The sequence below is a fragment of the Mirounga leonina genome, unplaced genomic scaffold (assembly GCF_011800145.1).
Source record: "Mirounga leonina isolate KUSES-001 unplaced genomic scaffold, KU_Mleo_1.0 Mir_53, whole genome shotgun sequence".
In the NCBI taxonomy this organism is placed as follows: domain Eukaryota; kingdom Metazoa; phylum Chordata; class Mammalia; order Carnivora; family Phocidae; genus Mirounga; species Mirounga leonina.
In genome coordinates, this window is record NW_023270807.1 from 97,674,928 (window position 1) to 97,693,026 (window position 18,099).

At 39.3% G+C, this 18,099-nt stretch overlaps 1 long non-coding RNA gene across 2 annotated transcripts in view; it reads right to left on the reverse strand.

The window, feature by feature from the left end:
- Window positions 1–18,099, reverse strand: part of LOC118001018 — a 215,746-nt gene that overhangs the window by 194,551 nt on the left and 3,096 nt on the right. For both annotated transcript variants that reach the window (XR_004676607.1, XR_004676608.1), the window contains exon 2: window positions 8,079–8,129. This is a non-coding gene — a long non-coding RNA (uncharacterized LOC118001018). The remainder of the gene's footprint in view (window positions 1–8,078; window positions 8,130–18,099) is intronic.

The window sequence follows — 18,099 nt, forward strand, 5'->3', positions numbered from 1 at the left end:
AGTTATAATTCAACTCCACCAGTCACTAGCTTAATTTAAAAAGATACCATTTATATATTTAGTATATTTGTATCCCTAACAAGAGCATTACAAATACTATTATCCCAATTTTACAAATAAAGACACTAAAGCAAAGAGATGTTGAATAATTCTTCAAGTTCACACAGCCTGTAAGAATTTGAGCTAGGACTCAAACCCTATAGCCACCAAAGATAGTGCCTTTTCCCCTATCACCTTTCTACTGCTGTGTGAATGACATAGAGACCCTTAAGACTGTGAACATTCTCAAGAGAGAATTTGCTCAGGCATGGTAGATTTAAAAAAAAAAAAGAATATATAGAGTCAGTGTGGCTATCCTCACACCCAGGAATGCTTTTCTAGAAATCTACCTTTAAGAAATAATGAACATTTCAAATCAAAATTTATGTTAAAGAATGTATTCATTCTGGCAAATATATATATATATATATATAAGCTTTAAATATCCACTAATTGGTTAAATAATTCATGGTAGATACAATAGTATAACTTAGTAAAGTATACAACCGTATAAATCATTAATGACTATATGAAAATGAATACCATATAATGTTCCATAAAAAAAGAGCAGAATACAAAATTATTTAGACAGTATGGTTCAAATATATATACCTATATAATATACTTAGTATATATGTCTATATATACATATATATGTAGGAAAAAGACAGAAGGATGTAAATCAAAATTCTAACATGTTTATCAATGAGTATTGCAGGTGACTTAGGTTTACATTTGTATATCTTATCTTTATTTTCAAAACTTTCTAATATTAGTTTTAATCACTTTTATAATTTAAATTTAAAAAGGCCAATAAGCAGCATTTAAAAGAAGATTAAATGCAGCCTTTGAAAAGATAAGAAGGAAAATAAGAAAGAAAGTAGAAAGAAATCTGGTAAACTGGGTGCTTCCTTTTGCCTATATTCATCAAAAAACCATGAAGTAAATAGAGTCCCACCAGTAGTAGGCTCTATAAAGAAGAGATACGGTGAGGCCCTGATAAAAAGAGAGTGAACAATATGGGGGAATTGCCTATCTCACAATCACATTCACACAGGTTGCCAATGCGCTCCTGGTGCCATCTTCTAGTAAGGGATGACAAAAAAAAAAAAAAAATTTTTTTTAGGAAAAGTATAATGCGTTCATGGTTCATAAAAATAATCAGGGAAGGGGCTCCCAGGTGGTGCTGTTGGTTGAGTGACAGACTCGGTTTCGGTTCAGGTCGTGATCTCAAGGTGCTGGGATCCATGCCTGCGACAGGCTCCCTGCTCAGCGCCGAGTCTACCTAAGATTCTTTCTCCCTCTCCCTCTGCCCCTGCCCCACAACCCTCCCTCTCTTTCTCAAATAAATAAATAAATAAACAAACCTTTAAAAAATAAAAATAAAAACATTCAGGGAAAAAAATCAAAAGTAATAAGTCTTTGAATATAGAAATTAAAAAGAAATAAAAACAGCGCATGGAAACCATTCTGTACAGTACGATAATGGCAGATACATGTCAGTATGCATTTGTCAAAACCCACACAATGAACAACACCCAGAGGGAACCCTTAATGTAAACTATGGACTCTGGGGCATAATGATGTTGTAACAAATGTACCACTCTAAAGTCAATAAAAGGGGAAGTTGTGTGTGTGTGTGTGTGTGTGTGTGTGTAGAAGCTGGGTATACTGGAACTCTCTGTACTTCCCTCTCAATTTTGCTGTGAACCTAAAATTGTTCTAAAAAATAAAGTTCATTAAGTAAAAAATAAAATAAAAAAGAAATGAAAATGGAATTTTCTTTAAAATCTAGCACAATTCTCTAATCATTCCAACTTTAAGCTATGAGACCCTTGAAGGAGATTTAATTGGATTAATTTAATTTAAATTTATTTAATCCAAGTTGATTTAATTGAGTTTAAATTTTAATACAGGAGTCTCCTCTCATCCTCACACTATCACAAGAAGGGTAAGGATAGTACCATAAGATATTTTGAGAGAGAGACCACATTCACATAACTTTTATGACAGTACATTGTTATAATTGTTCTATTGCATTATTACATAGTAGTTATTGTTACTTTCTTACTGTGCCTAATTTACAAATTAAATTTTATCATAGATATGGATGTATCAGAAAAAAGCATGTTGTGGTTTCAGGCATCCACTGGGAGTCTTGGAACATATACCCTGAGGATAAGGAGGGGACTCCTGTATGTGCCCCCACATTTTATGCTTGTATTCCCTAGGAGGTGGGAAAATTAATTTTTTTAGGAAAGTGTGTGGGTGTGTGTGTGGGTGTATGTGTGTGGAAACATAGATAAATGATAGACGATAGATGATAGGTCGATAAATAGATAAGATAGATAGATAATAAATAGTATGCATTTACAAAACACCTGGTTGGGCAGTGGTACTAACTACTGGAGATAAAAACAATTAAAGGCAAATCCGTGCCCTTTAAGAGACTGTAGGCTAGCGGAGAGGCAGACATGCAAACAAGTAGGGCACCTCACCTCCCTACTGACATGCATGCTGTGTACTGCCTTAACCCCAGGGGGGGCCATCCTCATCGTAAACTAGGAAATGAATTATACAACTTGGAGTTGCTTGGCAGTCCTATAAAAAATTACAAAACGAAAAGGGGTGGGTCCTGGGGGCATAAGTGACCAGGCACCCAGTTTCTCTGTGGGAGTGATGGAGCTTTCATAGGTCAGATGACACAGTACTTGAGACTAATGGGATGCAAAGAAGGAGAGCTTGTTCTAAACATGAGCAAAAGCAAGATTACAAAAGAGAAGATAGCGTTCCATGTGTCTGGAGAGTAAAGCCCAAGGTGAGTAGTGACAAAAGATAAGCCGGATAATTAGGCAGAGATCCCATGGGGAGGATACAGAGAGTAACAGTTTTCTACTGGAGCAGGGAGTGAAGAGACCTGAAGTGCTTTGAATAAGGACATGACATGATCAGATTTCTTTATTTGAAAAAAAATAATCCTTGGGTAACAAGGACAGACTCTATATTAAAGACAGGAGAACAGTGAACTCAATATTGCAAGAATCTAAGTGAAAACAATGAGGGCCCAAACTAGGGTCAGGGGTGGGATTGGGGTGGGGGCAGTGAAGGGGGAGGAGGTAAGAGACCAAGAGCTATTGAGAAGGTGGAATCCTGGGAGCTGGTGTCTAACCGAACATGGTGGTGAGAGAGAAGAAAAATTCTCCAGTGACTGCCCAGGCACAGGGCTTGGTTGCTGGATGAAATCTTTCTGAAAGAGAAAATGTAAGAAAGGGATCACGTTCCAAGGAAGAGATGAGAAGCTTCGTGTAAGACATGTTGAATTGGGAGGTGCCTGTGTTGGGCATCCATGTGGAAACGGTAAGACGACAGCTGGATGTTCAGATCGTTTCTTTTTCACTGACACAGAAAGATCCTTTCAGGATCTATAGCTCCCCTATATTTGTTATGTGGACACACATCAAAGGACCATTCACCCTGTGGAGGGAAGTGTGCCTGTCAGCTCGGCATCAGACTTCCCCCACAGGGCAGGGAAGGACTGATGCTGGCCCTGAACTTAGGTGAGCAGAGTTTTCTCTCTTTAAGGCATCATCCCTTTGCTGTCAGGCTGCTTTTCTGGAGAATCCTGGCAGGACAGAGCAGGTGTCTTATCCGATCAGGAGGGCGCTTAGCTGCTGTCTTCATGCATGCGAAGAACATGAATGAAGTTGAATATGCATGCATTCAACTAAAAACATCCAGTTAAGAAAAATAAAGCATTAGCTATCTTTCTATACTAGTATCAAAAAAATTTATTAATAATATGACTGGATAAATCTGTCTGATAGGCATTCCATAAAAGTCATTAATGTCTCTCTATCGTCCAAGAGATTTTAGAGAACAGAAGTTCAAATATCAAATGGCAAACAGACATAAACAACCACGCTCAGGCTTAACATGACTCAACATGGACAAATATATAAATACCGAAGTATGTAGTTTGAGGAAGGTGAGCTCAGAGAGTTGCACAGGGAGGCAAAAATACAGAAAAACAGTCACCTCCCTTTTAAACCATCAAGGAAACCTTCACTGTACACAATATTTTAGCTGTGTGTAGAATGATGAGCTTGGATTTCTGGGGATAGCAGAAGTTTCTACAGGGAAGAAATAGCCTGGAATGATTTGTAGAAAGGAGTGGGATAATTTGGTGATAGAACTGCATCTGTTTTCTTGGGGAGAGATAATACACTGGATCTTGGAGGTAGGGAGTCGAGATCACAGATGAAACTTTCTCTGGGAAGCCATTTGGTTACTCCTCCTGCCATAATGTGTGCACTCAGCAACAGCAACCACTACATTGCACCACGTTAGGAGCAGGTGCAAAACCATCCCCTATCCTGGCTTATTAGATAGAAGTGAATTTTTTTTAAGATTTTATTTATTTATTTGAGAGAGAGAATGAGACAGAGAGAGAGCACAGGAGAGGGGTTAGGGTCAGAGGGAGAAGCAGACTCCCTGCCAAGCAGGGAGCCCGATGCGGGACTCGATCCCGGGACTCCAGGATCATGACCTGAGCCGAAGGCAGTCGCTTAACCAACTGAGCCACCCAGGCGCCCCAGAAGTGAATTTTGATCATAGTTTTATTATGCATTCTTCCCAGCCTTAAGTTGAGTGTTGTTATTCCTACTGTTGTAAGTTTCCAATTTTCAAGTATCATGACAATGTGCTTAAGCAAGCATATTTTAGGAATTAAAAATAGGTTTCTATTTCAGGTGAGAGAAATAAACTGCATGGGAAGAGGAACTCCTAAACAGCAAGGAAATTATTTCCATCCAAATATCCTGAGTGTTTAAAAAATAAAAAGAGACTAAAAGGAATCCAGAACATTTGCAATACTACAGTATTTCTGCCACAAAATGTTGGTGCAATGAGCACTTTTTTAACTGCAACCAAACCACCGTTACCACAGGTAACTGAGTGCAGAACAGGTTTTGCAAACTACAATTTATAAACAGAAATTTCCCAGGCTAGACTTCTTTTAATACTTGTAAATTTAATTATGATGTTTATTTTAAAACAATACCCCCAAAAAGGCAGTGATTTAAATTTTTTTAAAAGATTTTATTTATTTATTTGACAGAGAGAGACACAGCGAGAGAGGAAACACAACAAGGGGGAGTGGGAGAGGGAGAAGCAGGCTTCCCACCGAGAAGGGAACCTGATGCGGGGCTCGATCCCAGAACGCTGGGATCATGACCTGAGCCAAAGCAGACGCTTAATGACTGAGCCACCAGGCGCCCCTGATTAAAATTTTTTAATGTAGAAATCAGAAGGACAACATCAATCCCCATTTAGAATTGAGTACATTTTTAAGTCTTCCTCAGTCTGACCTGAGAGGGATTCATTTCTCATACTCCACTGTGTGCCAAATAATAATGAAAATAATAGCAATAACAAAACAATTATTACTGAGCACATATTATGTGTAAGGCATTGTTCTTAAGTGTTTTTCATGTGCCAGTTATCTAAACCCCACAAGTGTCTGTGAGGAGGTACCTTCCATGATGGAAAAAGTCAGCACTATCTACAGTTTCAGACCCTGAAAATTTCCAGGAAAGATTATTTAATGTGTTTTGAGTATTAACAGGAAACAGGACACAGTCTAAAGAAACCAGTTCCATAATTCAGATATTCAAAAAGATTTTAAGAGTGTACTATAGGCTAGTCATATTAACTGGATTGTAAAAATATTTTAAGGAGGAGAGGAAAACTTGGCAGATGGAGAATAAGGAAATTTTACAGCTGAGTTAGAGTTGGCCTAGAAGAAGACTCCACAGGAAAAAGGATATTGAAGGGAATGGGGAAAATCTGGTAGAGGATCGGGACCAATTTTTAAAGTAAAGCCCAGACAAAACATGTTCTCATAATTCTGTGTTTTGTCATTTTATAACTCGGGCTATTCACAAAGGCAGTGTGGTGCAGAAGAAAAGATTCTGCACAGACAGAGGATCCAAGGGGCTGAATATTCACCTTTGTTCTGCCATTTATTTGGTGTGTGACTTTTCAAGCCACTCTTCTTCCTTGAGCTTTATTCCCTCAATCCTAAACTAAGGGCAATGATATGTAGGTATTGTTGTGAATATTAAACAGATAATACGTTTTCAAATATGTAAAATGCTATACAAATGAATGATATTGGCTGTATTATTTTCAGGTTCAGTCACTGAACATTACTCTTCCTTTTTTTGATCTTTTGTCTTGTTGACATAACAAGGTATCTTGGCATCAGCTTAGAATTCAGTTATGCTAAGCTTTTGAAATTCTTAACTAGAAAGGCAGTTAGATGACAGAAAGAGAAGGTGGTTTTGAGCCTGAAGCAAGACTGAATTCCTGAACTCTCACTTCAACTTATACACCAAGGTCATCAAGTCCTAAATCAATAGAATTTTTCAGCCAACCCTGCCCATCAACCATCATGGAAATCTACCCTTGCATAGCCTTAGGCAAAGGATGAGTGTGAATTTGGACTCAAATACAATCTAACTGGGGATAATGCCAAAGACCAGCTTAATAAATCTATATTGTGGTAAGAGAGAGTTTATTTTCTGATCCCAATACATAAATCTTGCAGGAGTTTAGATGTACTGGTTATTCTGGTTAACTGCAGTTTACTCTATAGAGCGATCATAGGTCAATCTTCCTTCTCACCATCATGTCAAGGGGAACTCAGCTGCAACGGTGTCTCTGAGGTTTGGTATGGTACGATGGCGAGTAGGGGAAGCAAAGGTGGCAGGTCTGGGTCTCCTACTTACAGCGCTGATAGCTGGAGTTGGTAGAAAAATATGGCAAGTTGTACCAAAGGGAATGTAAGGCCAGAGCTGGGGTAACAGTAGAGAATCATGCAATGTATCCATTGGGGGCAGAACAAATGCCTGAGCCAAGATCCAGAGGGAAATAGGACAGAGGAATGGAGCCAGTGAGGGTGGGACGTGACAGCCGGGAGGAAACCAGCCTAACAGAATTTGGGTTTGCTGTGCTGGCACTTAGAGTAGATTCATTAAAAGAGGCTACAATACAAAAGGGTGTAACTAGAGTGAATATATATATGTATATATATTCCTTTTTCTACCACTTTTAATAAATACCTCTCTATATAAACATTCCAAGAAATAATTAATTATGAAATTATTGATAATGGGGACATCAGCATTAGGCACTCACAAAAACATCCCTATAACCACTACAGCCAGCCGACAGATATGATGCTGAACCTTAGGACTCTTATGGTCAGTTGAGTTTTCTAGTTGTTTGGATGGTGACCAGTCAAGAGAAAAAGGAACATTTTCAAAACTACTGACTTAGAAGAGTCAGTCATCAAACAATAAGTAAAATATCAGTTCCAACAAAGGAAAATCATAAAGGCAGAGACAATAAGATATTAGGAGGAATGGTATTTATTCCAGTACTTGGGTAGAAAATCAACTAAAAACTTTGACCAGTGAAATACAATGAAAATCTGAGAAAAAGGTAACTGACCCCTGGAGAATGGTTTACTAAACCTAGGAGGAAAGACAAAGTCAAGGTGAATTAACAGAATATTTGCTATTGATGCACCTTATAAATTGGATTGAGAATCTTGAAATTCTCATTGATAATTTGTATCCCTAAATTCTGATCATCTTCATAAGGTTACACACTAATGGAAAAATTTGACACTGTTTTAAAACAATACTTCCAACGATAGCTTTTTAAAAATGCAATGGGAGACAGAAATTGAAAAGTGGATAAAAAGAAATAATGCTCACTTTCATAAATTCTGAGACTTATTCCTACCTACCCCTAGCCTAGGTACAATGAAAGGGGAATGATGAAGGCCTAGCGAGGTGAATGAGTTAAATTCTCCAGGGGAGCATTGTTTGAGAGTTACTATGTGGAGGAGTTGGGCTCTCAGGCAGAAGTGACCACACTGTCAATGAAGGCGGAATCTTTCATTATTTATCTCAGAGGGTCTTGGTCTGTTACGGAAAAGGAATGGATGTTACATAGCTGACAGCAGCCCTTACCTGACCTTGAATCCATGACTTTGGATAATCTGGATCTCAATATTTTTCCTCCTAAAGGGAAAAAAACAGAGTGACACTTTTCAAAGTATGCAGGAGAAAACTATGCTGAATGTGGGTAACTCTTAGGATTTTTATGATAATATTGTAAAACAAAATTGATGACTTCCTTCTTCCTGGCGTCTGTAAAAACTTACACCAAAATAGTAATAATGATATTACAAGGATGTGGAAATAATGAATATGGCAGGATAAGAAAACTCAGATATTTATCAGCATGATTTTTTTCTCACTCATCATCCACCCCTCCAACCCCTCCCCCCAACTCTCCGCTTGCGTTTAGGCTCAGAGAAATGTACCCCTGTTTGCCCCATTGGGAGATTACAAAAACTTTGCTGGCAATCAAGTGAGACATCTCAATGTGAGCCTAAATTTTAAATAGAAAGTTTTAAGAGGCAGACAAAAGTGGTCAGAGGAAAAAAAGAAAAGGAATTCTGTCTGCTCTCTGTGCCCTCCCCATAGAGATATGAGAAGGGAAGGCAGAAGAAAGGAGTGGAAGGGTTAGATATAAGTATGGGGAGCCCTATGCCTTGTGCCTTTCCTCAGGCGGAATGGAGAGTTGAGGATGGGCACCCCACAAACATGGTTATCTCTTCAAGTATCTTCTTTCTCCCTTTGTTCCCTTTAAGTCTGATGATCCACAAGTAGAGAACCCGCGCCTTTGCTCTAGGGGAGGTCCAGGGAAACTGCAAGCTGCTCAGGAAAGAAAGCACCGCCTCCCCCCACCCCCACCCCCATTCAGTTGGTGCAGACAGTAAACTGCAAATGTAGCTAGACAGTAGACTGGAGAGGACTGCAGAGAGGCCCCTTCCCCTAGTTTGGGTCTTAGAACTGGACAAAGGGGTTTCATATTGGAAGGATATGGCATGGGCCTGGATATGGCATCGGCGCTAGAAATCTGTTGAGTCCACTGCTATATCTTGGCTGTCTCCTGCAGGAAGTCAAATTGGCTTCCCCAAACTATCTTTTTACATTTTGATGGATTGTGATTTACTACCTGGGTGGAGGATGTGGCAAGTCACACCAAGGAGAGAGGAGTGAGAAGTCCATACACAGTTTGCCACCATGACAGCAATGTAAGAGGGGACAGAAAGCAAACATCTTGAAAGGGCTGAGTTTAAAACCTGAAATGGCTTAACAACAACAACAACAACAACTTTGGCTTACCTAATGTGATAAGATCAATTTTCTACAACAGGTTAAAAAAAAAATTGAAGGTGAGTTTCAAGTCAGAAAATAATTTAGTCTTTCAAGATGAAGAAAGTTTCATTTCTTGCACACTGTGAACTTTGTGCCTGCTGTAACAATAATGTCTCAAATATGCTCTTTTGAGGATCTCTGTTCCTCTCTCAAATATGCTCCTGGATAATTATTTGGCTGCCACTAAAGCAGCAATCTGAGTTGTATGGCAGCCAAGAAAATCTCAGATCCTATGTTTGCTAATTGGATATAACAATTCATGCTCAGGGGCAGCAAACAAAATGGGCTTTACTCTGCCAGAATTGTTTTGGCTTCCATTTTTTTTGGTTAGCCCCAATCCTTCATTCCAAGTTTTCTGAGCCCTAAAACTGCTTTCCTGGTGAATAGCAATTCTCTGCCCAGGTATAAGAAATGCTCATTCCACTGTATCTGGAGAGGTTAAGTCTTTCTGTGTGAGAAGATGAGGGTTGGCAGTTGGATAGGACTTTATGCTTCTCTGAAACTTGATCACTTTAGAATTAATAAGAGCAAATATTGGAATTAATTCACAAGCAAGTAGAAGTCATAAACACTAGACAATAATATTCAGGCATATGACCTTTCCATTTTAGGTATCCTATAAATGTAAGTCATAAGTTGCAAATCAAATGACTAAGAGAAAAGTCAATGATTCTAGGTTTAAGTAATTAAAATTCAATATTTGGTTCTTAAATTATAAAAGAGAGACCCAAATGATGGTCTCTGCCTGATCTCTGCAGTGGATGCTCAGATTACTAAGAAATGTTTGGGAAAGGGGAAATCAATTAGATTGAATCTTTGTAAGATCTCTGATGATTTCAGTTTTTTTCCCTTCTATATGTAAAGTTTGAAGCAGAGAAAATGACCATGAAGAGGAAATTATTTTGGGCATTTAGAACTTTGCATAAGTCCAAGTTCTTTGACTTGAAGAGTTCTTATACTTTTCTTAAAAGGCATTAGGGTACAACAACTAACAAACTCAACTTTTATTTCTATTACTTTTTACAGTTTTTGTTTTTGTTTTTTTTAATTTACCATTCGATTTGATCTCTACAGCATGCCTTATTTTTTCCCATTTTAGAAAAGGACGTTTATAATGTGAGTGGTTAAGTGAAATGCTAAAGTGTTATACTGACTTACTAGAAGCCAGAAGGGACTCCTGCCTTCTGGCCCAGAGCCCATTGATTCATTCTATTGCAAGTAACTGTTCCATGCCCCAGGGACACAGCAGGGAAGAAAACAAAATCCCTTACAAGGAAATGTAGTGTCAGTGGCCAGTGCTATAGAGAAAATAAGGCTAAGTAAGGGACCTGGGGTGGGGATGGGAAATGCCTGACTGTGTGTGGGGGAAGTGGGGGTAGAAAGGGTAAAATTGCTCCTATTTCATGGGAAAAAGTCAAAGAAGGCCACATTGTTAAGGTGACATTTGTGACAACTGGGCAGAGATATGAAGGTGTTGGGGAGCAAGAATTTCCTACCCCCTTCAAGGTCCTTCTAGTTAGACTAAGAATCAAATGGACATGAAACAGATTAATAGAAGCAAATCAAATTTATTTTTGTACATATGGGAAGCCACACAGACATGGAAATTCTAAAGATAGTCAGGCAAAAAGAGGTATATGTGTCATTCTGAACTGAGGAGAAGTAGGTAGGGATCTGGGACTTCAATGGGAAGGAAGCAATTCACAGGAAGATGAGAATGAGTAAATGTTTGGTAAATAAATGTTTGCTGGATCACAGAAACACTGGGACACAGAAGACTTTCATCAAAGAAGCCTTGGTAGGTTCTTCCCTGTTGACCATACCTAGTTCATAGAATTATGTAGTTATCTATGGTGATAACTCTCCTCCTGGAGCAGGTCCTCTATCTAGGCAGTTGTGAAGGAGCTAAAGAGCTTTTCCTAAATCTGCTGGGGTTTGATTGCTTTTCAACTCAAAATAATCTTCCTACCAAAGTGGCCCATCTTCGAGTGGCCTGCCTTGGGCCCCTACAAAGGAAATTTGGGAATGTATCACATGTGAAGATCAAATATGGGGGAAGAGAAGTATTGGCCAGGGGTGGGCCAAAATCTATCCAATGAAGTTTTATTGGAACACATCCATGCTCAGTGGTTAACATATTGTCTATGGCTGCTCCTGTACTACATTGGCAGGGTTGAATAGTTGTGACTGAGGCCATATGTGGCCCATAAAACTGAAAATATTTGCTATCTGGCCCTTAGGAAAAGTTTGCTGACCACTGGTTTATGCAGAGGGAACAGCAAATACAAAGTCCTAAGGCACAAGTGTGCTTAGTGTACTCGAAGAGTAAAGAAAGCAAGTGTGGCTATGGTGGAGTCAACAAGAGAGAGAGACGACAAGAGGACAGAAGGAGAGTAGGGAGCAGATCTTGCAGGGCTTTTCTAGGCCTTTCTAAAGGATTTTGGGCTTTACTTAGAGAGGGACAGGAAAACCACTGGAGGTGACTGAGTATAGAACTGACATAAACTGATCTACCTTTTAAATTGTTCACTCTTTTTAGAATAGATGAGAGGAGATTAGTCTGGTATATAGTCCAATGATCCAGATGAAAAATGGTGCTAGCTTGGAATAAGGCACAAGAAATGGAAGTTGTGAGAATATGTCAAATTCTGAGTATATTATAAAGATTGAGCTGATGCGATTTGCTGATGAACTTGAAATAGAGGTGTGCATTTGTGTTGGGGGCTGGTGTGTGTGTGGGGAGACAGTAAGAGAGAGGGTGGTACAAGGTTACTTGTGTGGGCCTGAACATCTAGAGGATAGGAATGCCATTAACATATAAAAGGCAGATTGTGGGAGATGTAAGGTATAGTTTACTATGAAAAGTGAAGAATTCAGTATGGACATTAAATTTAAGTGTCCTTTGAATATCTAAGTGGAGATGTCAAAGAGGCACATATGCAGCACATCGGGGGTTCAGGAGAAAGGTTGGAAACAGACATATACATTTTGGAGTCATCAACGTTGAGATAACATTTAAGTCCCAAGAACAGAATAAAATCACCTAAAGAGTGGCTATTGACAACACAAGAGAATGATTTGAATAGCGACCATTTAATTTCAATATACATGACAGGTTTTGAGCTAGGAACTTTATACTCTTACAACACTTTACTTCGGTAGGTATCTGTACACCTATTTTACACATGTGAAAATGAAAACTGTGGTGTTAAATGACTTGTCTGATGCCACTTAGCTAGTGGCCTGAGCCGTCCCTTTTCTGTCATGACATAAGAAATAGAAAAACAAAAGACTGAACATTGGCCCTGCATGTTTAAATAAAGAGGCAGTCGAATTACCCAAGTGGGTTGCACATGAACTCTGCTCAAAGTTTCAACTGCAGGAAGATGCCTCTTTAAGGAAACCACTAGACTGGTGAACCATGATAATAATATCATGGAACTTCCTCCTCAATTTCCTGAATTGAACAAACTCTCTCGTCATGAATAAGCAGAACATGTCTAGTTTATGAGCAGATTAAGAGGCAGCCACTGAAGAGGAATTCATGCATCGATGTCATGCACATTTTAAGGCAAAATAAGGATATGGAGGTTAGATGCTCGTACAGGACACTGGACAGATCCTTTATTAAATGAGAAGAAACAAACCTCCTGCCTGAAAACCAGGTATGAATTATGTGAAACAACACAGAGACAGAGAATATTACTTAGCAATAGATGTGACTCGTCTCCCGCATCCCAACGTCATTACATCCTTATAGTGTGGCATTTACCCTCACAAATGTATTAGCCCTAAGTGAAGGTGTTTTGGTTGACTGGTAGTCTCAAACTACTCTGTTTCCACTGGCTTCTCAAAAGTACAGTCACTCCGGCTGCTAGAAAACAATGTGGAGCCACAAAACACCTGGTATCCTTTTCTTCATACACGCCTGGGCTGAAAGAAATCATCACTTATTTTTCACTGCAAGAATCAAAAGAGGAACATCACATCATGCTGAAAAGTAAATAGGAACTAACCTGTCAGCAAATGTGAGAACCTCCACTTACCCCAATTATAAAGCCACACCTTGAAGTTACACCCTCATCGTGGTTATAAGGAAACAAAGGAAGGGAAGCTTCATTTGGGGCCTGTTGAACAAGAAATATTTGGGTCATGTTGGTCTGGATGAAACCTAGTGGGAGTAGCCAGAAGTATGGAAAGAATCACAGGGAATTGAGTAATCCCAGTGTCTTTTCTCCTCCACCCCATGTTTCCCAAACCCCAGCTTTGCTTCTAGGGAAGCCCATTCTCTGGGACAAGGTGCCACGAAGATGGGAGAGTGTTGCTATGGAGAGTTTAAAATGATATATTGTGGTAAGCCTCAGGAGAACGAAAAGATGCGTTCAGCATTGGTTCATTAACCATTCTTTTTAGGGATTTTGCACCCTTATAACTATAATGCCATCTTATCGAGTGCCACAACCAAGTTTTACCATCTTTATATTCCCTGAAACACCCAGCAAAATACCTGTCACACTGTGGGCACAGAGCAATGTTTCTGGAAGGGAATAGTAATGATCACCCTGTTGGTAGATAAGCATAAGGGCCAGGATTCAGATTTTTGATCTTCTGTTTTGGAAATCGCATCAATACTGCACTCTCCTTTTGGTATTTCCTTGCTTTATAGACTGTAGTCATTTTGTGTCCTCAGCATCTCCGGATGTATTTCTGGACCAGGAACAAACTGGAACTAGACTACTGAGGTATACACAGTCACACTCCTCGTCCCTCCCTTGCGAAGAATAGTCTGTGCTTCTGGGCTAGTCACACCTTTTCTTTCTGAGTAGATGAGAATACGAGCCTCAGAGAGAAGAGAGTAGACAGTGCTACATAAGAAAGTATATGGAAAAGAACCATCTGGGAGGTTTGAGGAGGGGGAATTTGGAAGGACTGAGTAAGCCATCCAACAAAGGCTGGGCTTTCTAAGGAGCCCAGGACTCTTTCTAAGAATCAGGGTATTGGAAAAACTGTCCAGGGTATTGGAAAAACTACCATGAGGTAGAGAAGAGTGAGATGGGTTGGGGGGGGGGGGGGGGGGAGGTTATAAATAGGTGAAGAGAATTCTGAGGAAGTTGTCTTATGCTAAGTGTTATATCTTCTTTTGGAAAATATCCAAATTATTATCCAATTCTTTGGGAGCTTGGTGTGTTATTTTGCTGAGAATAAAAAGGCTCCATTTTATTTGGGGTATAGTCAATATCTTTTACACTGACTTTACTAATGTTTTGGTTTACTAACATGTTAGTAGGTTACTGAATAGAGATATTTCATTAAAAATTGCATGCCCAAAGGAACTTAGTTTGTGCCATTGGTCTTAGGACCAGATAGAGTGCAGTGGCCACTGGAGGTAGATTTGAGACTGTGGGTGTGTGAAAATAGAATAATAGAGTAACGTAAAAATAACAGATGACCATGAGGCCATAGGTTACCTAAAAGTTGAAGATGGTTGGCCCAGAGCTGGGGGAAGCAGGTACAGTAGTCCCTTTTACCCACAGGGGATGTGTTCTAAGACCCCCAGTGGGCGCCTGAAACCAGGGATATTACCAAACCCTATATATATATGTATATATATACTATGCTTTTTCCTATACAAAAAACCCTATAATAAAGTTTAATTTATAAAAAAAGTCTCTTAAAGTAAGAGACTAATAATAATAACTAACAATAAACTAGAACAATGATAACAGTACACTATAATAAAACTTATGTGAATGTGGTCTCTCTATCAAAATTTCTTACCGTACTCTACTCACCCTTCTTCTTGTGATGATGTGGGATGATAAAATACTTGTGTGACGAGGTGAAGTGAGGTGAATGATGTAAGCATTGTGATGTGTCCTTAGGCTACTATTGACCTTCCTATGCTAAGTCAGGAAGATCGTCTGCTTCATACTGTGGTTGACCACGAGTGACTGAAACCACTGATAAGGGGTGACTATTGTACTACAGCTGTAGGTTTGTGGACACATTATTGTTTAGATTAAGTGTATGGTGTTGGCTAAAAACATAGTCAAGGAATCCATTCTGAGTTTAAATCTAGATACCTGGTCCTATTTTGAGGAACTCCATCCCGGGTTGAGACTGTGCTTACCCATCTAGATAAAACCTCTGAGAGTTAGTATCCTTGCATGTTTTCGCTGTTAGTACTATTCTCTTGACTCTGATAGGTCCTTGGGGAGAGGACTGCTTCTATTATCCTTACGTTAAGGTTTTTGTTTTGATCCTTTTTGATTTCTCAGGTGGTATTCCTTTTTTTTAAGATTTTATTTTGTTTATCTGAGAGAGGGAGAGAGGGAGAGTGAGAGACAAAGAGTGAGCAAGTGAGTGAGAGAGAGAGCATAAGTGTGGGGAGGGGTAGAGGGAGAGGGAGAGGGAGAAGCAGACCCCTCACTGATCTGGGAGCCCAACGCAGGGCTGGATCCCAGGACCCTGAGATCATGACCTGAGCCAAAGGCAGACATCCAACTGACTGAGCCACCCAGGTGCCCCCGGTGGTATTCTTTAAGGTTGACCAGAAAGAAAGGAAAGTCAGCATCTGAAAGTTCTATAGCCAAATAACTAAGAGATATGACATGGCTCTATGTCCAGCTCAGAGCCTAAGATGGAAGGCCCTGTTACGCCAGTCAGCTGCAGATGACACTGTCTCTTTGGGCTGCCACGTCAAGCAACACTGTGTGAAGGAAAAAGTGTTCAGTTTTCTGTTGGTATGTAGCACTTAGTTATTGACCTGGTGCTGAGTAGTGTTTAATTGAAAAAAAAGAAAGTGTGGCTTGGCAATTCCCTCAGAATCACACTTGGTATGTAGGCTTGATCTCTGCTAAGGGAATACTTTTTAGAAGTATTATGATATACAGTTTATTCTTTTTTTGTGTGTGCGTTGCAGGTATTGGAGGGGGCATGGGGAGGATTCAAGCAGGGTGGAACAGAAGGAAGCAACAGGTTGGGGGAAGGAACAAAATACTAACTTTAACTGCTTTTCCAAGCTTATTCAGTCACTACAGTGTATTAACCATGAGTAATGGCATAAAGTAAAATGAAGTACAAACTTTGATGCTAACTCTTCAGTCCACAAACCAAATTATAAGGAGTTATTTGAGAAGAAGAGCTGAACTTCTGGTAAAAGTTTAGCAAAATTCTCAAAATGTTTACAGTAGTATTTAAATCCTAAAATAAAATACTGAAATTGAAAATACTATGAGTATTATTCCTTATCTCAAATATTGTGCCACTGTAGAAATAGCATTTGAAATATATGAGAATTTATTGAGGAACTCCTGATTGCCCAGTGTCTTGGTTTTAAGAATTTGACAATATTTTTCACTCATATTATAGTAATGCCTCATATTTTACACTTAAGAGTTCATTTGGTTTAATTAGTTTTGTTTTGCACTTCTGGAATCTTCTCTTCACTTGAACTTACTGGTCTTTATCTAGACATTTTTATATATAGTTTAATGATAGTCGTACAAATAATATTAAATAGTGATGGGGTTATCTATGGAATAATGAAAGCTCACTAAAATCTGCCTAATTTGTTTTTCTAGAAAAGCCAGAGCTTGACAAAGAGCACAATGTAGTGGATTCTGCTTGTTCTCAGACATGGCTTGTTTATTTAGCAGATGATATTTGTCCAGTCTACTCAGGTACAAATGGTAATAAAATTATCCAGGATTCATAAATGTGGAAATTAAATTGCAACACCACTCTTTGAAGTGCTCAGGACAAAACTCCGAGGCATCATCCTTGTCTCTTCCTTTCCCCCCCCCATACTGTCAGCAAATCCTCTTGGCTCTAGCATTAAAATACAATCCAGGGTGATGCCTGGGTGGCTCAGTTGGTTAAGCATCTGCCTTCAGCTCAGGTCATGATCAAGTCCTGCATCAGGCTCCTTGCTCAGTGGGGAGCCTACTTCTCCCTCTGCCTGTTGCTCCCCCTGCTTGTGCTCTCTTTCTCTCTCTCTCTCTCTGACAAACACATAAATACAAATCTTAAGAAAAATACAATCCAGGATCTGACCCATTCTCACCACAGCCACTACTTTTAACCATTCCACTGTAAACCATCAACTCCTTGCTGGATTATTGTAGCATCTTCTTAACTACAGGGAGAACTGTGAGCAGAAGGTAAAGTTATCAGTGAAAGATGGCTAGAGTATGTCTACATTCCTTTATATTGGGGGCAGGTTGTGTCTAAATTTCTGTCAGAATATTTTGACTCTAAGAACCAGAAACCCATTCAAACTCATTTATACAAAGAAGGAAAGAAAGAGTAGCTAGATTTCATAAGGAATAAGGACTAGGAAAATGGAAGATCAGGAATGGGGCCTCTGCTCTCCACTTCTCTATAGAGTCATTTCTCTGTAGGCTGTGTGTCTGCTTCGTTCTACCATGTGCCATCTAAGTATGGGCGTACTTAGCTTCAGTCCTGCTCCACATGACTTCCTAGTCAGACTGATTAGCATTGTCTGATTCAACTCCAAATTCCCAGAAGAAGACGATCTCTTGGCTTGGCTTACTTCAGATGTCTGCTTCAATCTGTTTGGAGCAGAATACATGATTATCTGGTCAAAACACCTGGCCCAGCAACTTAGCAGGACTTAGGGGACCCATTCAGAAAAGGGGGTCTGAACTAGGCAAGCTAACTAATTAATATCTCTCCTGCAATTTATGAATAATTTAAATTCAATATTCTGTTAAATGGTGTAGTGAATCAATTATTGTCACAC